Raw genomic sequence first — 6843 nt, 5'->3', positions numbered from 1 at the left:
GCATGAAGAGAGGCAGGCATACTTTATAAATGTTCTCAAATCCTCCAAAGAGGAGCAGCTCACAGAATCCCTCACATACACCCCTGAAGGACCGCTCTTCAAATGATGGTATTTAACCAAGCCAGTGATGGATATTAAGTAACAAGACTCAGGAATAAATACACAAAAAACTCAGAGGTGTGACTTGGGGGTCAATCTGTTCATTGATCTGGCTAGGGCCCAGATTTGTGAAAGGGAGATTAGGAAAAATTAGGGACCATTTATGCTTTATGGCAGTGTTTCTCAAAATGGACTCTGAAGATAGCTCAGGAATTTGAGCTTTTTTAAAAAAACATATTTTGGAGATTTTATTCATTTATTTTAGAGAGAGAGAACATGAGGGGGGGCAGAGAGAGAGGGAGAAGCAGACTTCCTGCTGAGCAGGGTGCCCAACATGGGGCTCAAACCCAGGACCCCAGGATCATGACCTGAGCTGAAATCAAGAGTTGGACTCTTCACCGACTGTACCACCCAGGCACCCCAAGCTTCACTAGATTTTGACAAGTTACATCTTCTGTGAATATAACAGTAATGGTAGTATATCAAGTCATGACAATAAGTGATTCCAAAGAACTGAAGAGCAAAAGAGTTAAAAAATTTTTATTCTTAAGTATGATTCCTTGGGCTTAATTTGGTAATCATAATTGATGGTGAAGTGAAAAATGTGTTATTTGTGCAGATGTACTGGCTAACACAGCACATGGGATCATAAAAACTTAACTACCATTAATTTAAAAAGAAGATCAAAACCAAAATAATTCTTTCAGAGTATGGACCTTAAAACAGAAGCGCCTAATGTTTTGAATATAAACATTATTGCTTTTCAGTCTTCTCGTAACGTATTACTTCAAACTTTAAGCCTAAAAAATCATATATAATTGCTAAGACATTCGTGAAAGATGCCATTAAACACGTTTGCTGAGAAATGTTCAAGTTGCAGGGCGCCTGGCTGGCACAGTCCGTTAAGCATCTGACTCTTGGCTTCTGCTCAGGTCACAATCTCAGGATCATGAGATCGAGCACGGCCTTGGGCTCTGCAATCAGCGAGGAATCTGCCTGGGATTCTCTCCCCCTTTCCCTCCGCTCCTCCCCACTGGTCTCTCTCTCTCTCTCTCCAAAATAAATAAATAAATAAATCTTAATAAATGTTCATGTACCACTTTCACTACTACTCTCAACACATTTGGAACTGTCTAGTGATATGGCTGATGAACAAAAAAAAAAGCTAAATAAAGTCTTTTTCATGACAATTTGACCAACCAAAGGAAGACAAGTACTGTTTTGAGAATACTCTTTTATATAAAGATAGAAGCAGGGAGTATTTGTTTCAGTATCACAGAAGTAGAATATCTGTTCCCTTCGGCCCCTTACTAAAATCTAGAACTATAAGAACATAAAAGGATGAGAGAGGTATTAAACTCCCAGAAGAAGAGAACAGAAGAGATGGCAACACAAGTTTTGGAAGCTGAAAATTTAATTCATAGGTTTTAAAAGTCTCAATGGGCTGAAGAACAAGTTCTTAAGCTCAGATTTGGGAAGTTTCAGTTATCAGGTAACCAAGGAAGAATGTCAAGTAGTCAGCTGGATGTGAGTTCAGGAGAAAGATCATGCGTAGAGATATAAATCTGAGTCATCTAGTCAAAGCAATGAGGTAAGACCATCAATGGAGCCCCAAGACCTGCTTGGGACATTCTCATGTCTAGGGGTCAAAGATATAAGAAAGAAATAGCTAAGGGGACTAAGAAAGAACCAGAGAAGTAGGAAGGAAAACCAGGCGATGTGTTTGCTAGGAAGTAGCAAACTAAAGAAATTGCTTAGTGGAGATTCTTGCAGGTTATACAACTATAGGAAATGTTGCGTAAAGATCAAGCAAACTGAGGTGACAGATCTCATTTAAGAAACGTTCCACATAGACCAATGGAACACAATAGAAAACCCAGAAATGGACCCTCGGCTCATTGGGCAACTAATCTTTGATAAAGCAGCAAAAAACATCTGGTGGAAAAAAGACAGTCTCTTCAATAAATGGTGCTGGGAAAATTGGAGAACTACATGCAAAAGAATGTAACTTGACCACTCTCACACCATACACAAAGATAAACTCCAAATGGATGAAAGACCTCGATGTGAGACAGGAATCCATCAAAATCCTAAAGGAGAGCATAGGCAGCAACCTCTACAACATCGGCCACAGCAACCTTTTTCATGACACATCTCCAAAGGCAAGAGAAACAAAAGATAAAATGAACTTGTGGGACTTCATCAAGATAAAAGCTTCTGCACAGCCAAGGAAACAGTCAAAAAAACTAAGAGGCAGCCCATGGAATGGGAGAATATATTTGCAAATGACACTACAGATAAAACACTGGTATCCAAGATCTACAAAGAACTTCTCAAACTCAATACACAAGAAACAAAAAAACAAATTAGAAAATGGGCAGAAGATATGAACAGACACTTTTCCAATGACGACATACAAATGGCTAACAGACACATGAAAAAATGTTCAAAATCATTAGCCATCAGGAAAATTCAAATCAAAACCACCTTGAGATACCACCTTACGCCAGTTAGAATGGCAAAAACTGACAAGGCAAGAAACAACAATTGCTGGAGAGGATGTGTAGAAAGGGGATCCCTCCTACATTGTTGGTGGGAATGCAAGTTGGTACAGCCACTCTGGAAAACAGTGTGGAGGTCCCTTAAAATGTTAAAAATTGAGCTACCCTATGACCCAGCCATTGCACTACTGGGTATTTACCCCAAAGATACAGACATAGTGAAGAGAAGGGCCATATGCACCCCAATGTTCATAGCAGCATTGTCCACAATAGCTAAATCGTGGAAGGAGCCGAGATGCCCTTCAACAGATGACTGGATTAAGAAGTTGTGGTCCACATATACAATGGAATATTACTCAGATATCAAAAAGAATGATTTCTCACCATTTGCTGCAACATGGACGGCACTGGAGGAGATAATCCTAAGTGAAATAAGGCAGGCAAAGAAAGACAATTATCATATGATTTCGTTCATCTATGGAACATAAGAACTAGGAAGATCGGTAGGGGAAGAAAGGGACAAAGAAAGGGGGGTAATCAGAAGGAGGAATGAAGCATGAGAGACTATGGACTCTGAGAAACAAACTGAGGGCTTCAGAGGGGAGGGGGATGGGGGAATGGGATAGGCTGGTGATGGATATTAAGGAGGGCACGTATTGCATGGTGCACTGGGTGTTATATGCAACTAATGAATCATGGAACTTCACATCAGAAACCAGGGATGTATTGTATGGTGACTAACATAATACAATAAAAAAGTATTATTATATAAAAAAAAGAAAGAAATGTTCCAATGGATCATTCCACCAAGAGAGACTGTGGACTCTGGGAAACAAACTGAGGGATTCAGAGGGGAGGCGGGTGGGGGATTGGGATAGGCCGGTGATGAGTATTAAGGAGGGCACATATTGCATGGTGCACTGGGTGTTATACGCAAATAATGAATCATGGAACATTGCATCAAAAACTGGGGAAATACTGTATGGTGACCAATGTAACAAAATAAAAATTAGTACGAAATTAAAAAAATAAAAAATAAATGTTCCAATGGAAAGACAGGAATGACTGGAACAGGTTCAGGAAAAACTGGAAGAGAACAAACAACAACAACAAAAAAAGCAAATACAGACAACTTTCCGGGAAGTTTTCTGTAAGTGAAAGAAATGAACCACTCTGTCGGCTCTAGCTAGGACGATCTATCCATTTAACAGGAAAGGAGGATACATGGGCACAGATGTTGGCAGGTGTACAGTTGCTGTCCTGGCAACTTTTTCAAGTTCTTTTCTGAGTCTATTTCCTCAGTGCCAACAGGGAGCAAGGTGAGAGGGAGGAGTTACTACGGAGGGAAGGACAGAGGTGAACCCATTAAATCATCACTAGAGAACATAATACAAAGACTAGGTAGTAGGAATACTAAGCAACCAAGTTACGGGCACATTTGGTCAACACAATTGGCTGGTAAATACTCCCACTTAAAAAAAAAAAAACAAAATACATCTCTGTGGTTTTTTCATCAGACTGAATATTCTCTCAAAATGGTTTTTCTTCTGAGTCCTAGGTCAATTTCCCTATGGCAGAGATCATCTGATCTACACCAAATACATTTTTCCAACAGACAAACCACCTACACAGAAATGTGTCAGGGAGCATTCAGGAACTCTCTTCCTCACCGTCTGATATACACACCCGGCCTAAATTGTTCCTAGTTTGGCCTTTATGTTCCTCTATCATATACTATAAATTTTATATTACTTACATTCCTACACCTGTTTTCTTCTCTCGGGTACTATTTACTCCTCCTACTATATATTCAAGGTCTCTTCTTATTTGTTCTACTCTTGTTCTGCATGATACACCACTTCCACTTTCTGGTCTTTTGTCAAGACCCTACAGTTTCTTTGAAAGCCTGCTCTGCATTAACCAATGTGCATTTGAAATCTTTATATGGTATATGTGTAGAGTACTACTGAATAAAATCAGGTCAACATAATGTTCAATCACAATGCCAGTCGAGACTTTTGTTATTATTTCACCTGAGCCGTTATTCTTCGGGAAAAAAAATTTTGTTGAGATCATCTTATAACAAACATTTATTTGGAAAACTATTTTATAGAAAGAGACCCTAAAATCAAACAATTTCTTATTTAAACAAGAGAAAGCATAATCCCAATCTTTCCCCCATCAAAACCAGGTAGACCCAATGTAATCATTTAGTCCTTAGGAGAGGGAGGCAGGGAGACTGGAGTAAGCTGGAGAAGATAAGCAAGAGGATGGGACTGATGGGAGGAAGGAGTCATGAGCCAAGGAACGCTGGCAGCATCTCAACGCTGTAAAGGCAGGGAAATGGATTCTTCCCTGGAGCCTTAGAAGGAAGCAGCCATGCCAGCACCTTGATTTTCGCCCATGAACACGGATATTGGACTTTTGAACTTCAGAATTATAAGCAAGCAGTAATCTGTGTTGTTTTGAGCCCCTAACTCAGTGGTAATTTGTTATAGTGGCATTAGGAAACTCATACCAATACTATCTACCTCGTAGGTTTATGAGAAAGGTTAATTAACATGAAACATGCAAAGTGGCAAACACATTGTAAGGAGATTCAGAAGCTGAAGGATGGGGAAAGTGATGATGGAGGAGTTTACAAGTTTCAAGAAGAATCCCAGGGTAGGGACACCTGGGTGGTGCAGTTGGGTGACCATACAACTAGTGGTTCTGGGTTCAAGCCCTATGCCAGGCTCATGCTAAGTTCAGAGTTTTCAAAAGTATCTGTCTCCCTCTGCCCCTTCCGCCTCTCTCTGTCTCTCAAATAAATACACAACTTAATTAATTAAAAATAAAGAATCCCAGGGTAGGCTTCAGGGAGAAAGTAACTTTGGAGCAATACGCAAGACTGCTTGGTGGCACACACATTTGCTAATACTTCCATTAAAATCTTTTCATTTACTAATTAAGGTTTCCTTTTCTGTAATCTGTCCATTCAAATCATTTGCCCATGTTTTTAATCTTCCGAATTTTCCCTGGCATACTGTACAGTAGAAAAACAGCAAGTTGTAGAATATTATGTGTAATATGAGCCCAATGGTGAAGAATCATTTATTATCTCATGTGTATATATACGTTATGTGTGAATACATACTTTGGACATATCTTATGTATATGTATATCTAGCCTCATATGTTGTCTTAAAAATGCATGTCTAGGTATAAAAAGTTTTCTCCAGGAGATGAGCTGGCAGGTTAATAGGTGATGCTCATTCATATACTTAAACACATCTGAAAAAATGATGGAAATTATTTGACTTGTATAAAATTCTTAGTTGTCTGTCTTATTTATTTATTTATTTATTTATTTATTAAAGATTTTATTTATTTATTTGACAGAGAAAGACACAGCCAGCAAGAGAGGGAACACAAGTAGGGGGAGTGGGAGAGGAAGAAGCAGGCTTCCAGCAGAGCAGGGAGCCCGAAGCGGGGCTCAATCCCAGGACCCTGGGATCATGCCCCGGGCCAAAGGCAAACACTTAACAACTGAGTCACCCAGGCGCCCCTAGTTGTCTATGTTTTAGATAAAGACTTTAGGATCATAGCATCACACAGCCATCACACTTGTGTTAGGTATAAAACAATGTGCTGGAAAGTAGAAAAAAGAATATCTAGTGATGCCCCGGGGATTTTGGTCTAGGTCAGAGAGCAAAGAATGACACTTAGAAGATTTGATTAGCCATATAAAAAAGCATATGTTAATACTTGACTCTAAGTGTGAAACAAACTCATACGAACAGGTCAAATCTTTGGTGTTCAAAGTGACACCAAATCAGAGACATGAATTGTAACAGGGATTATTCCTTCCCCCCATCACTGAAATTCTGACACCCGGCTCCCGGACACAACTTTTCTCACTTGCAAATCCAAACCTCAGGTAACTGTAGGTGACACTGAGCCAAGGTGCCCTCTCCCCCTTTGCCCCTTCCTGTGCTTATCATTATAAGGATGGCGTGGTGTGGCCTCTTCGGACACTATTTTCTTCCATTTCTTGCCTGTATTATGCACAAAAGAAGGAAAGCCTAAGAACCGGCTCAGCAAATAATAATGCTTCCCATCTACAACATGCAGAGGATAAATGGCCGTGTGGTAGCTCACGCTAATCATTGGTTTTGTATCATGGTGATAACATAGTAACAGCTCAATATGAGGTAAGTATGTGTGGTGGCAAACACAAGTGTTACAGAGTATAAAGAACAGAC

This window comes from Ailuropoda melanoleuca, unplaced genomic scaffold (genome assembly GCF_002007445.2).
Source record: "Ailuropoda melanoleuca isolate Jingjing unplaced genomic scaffold, ASM200744v2 unplaced-scaffold8950, whole genome shotgun sequence".
Taxonomy (NCBI): Eukaryota; Metazoa; Chordata; class Mammalia; order Carnivora; family Ursidae; genus Ailuropoda; species Ailuropoda melanoleuca.
This window is presented reverse-complemented; position numbering follows the sequence as displayed.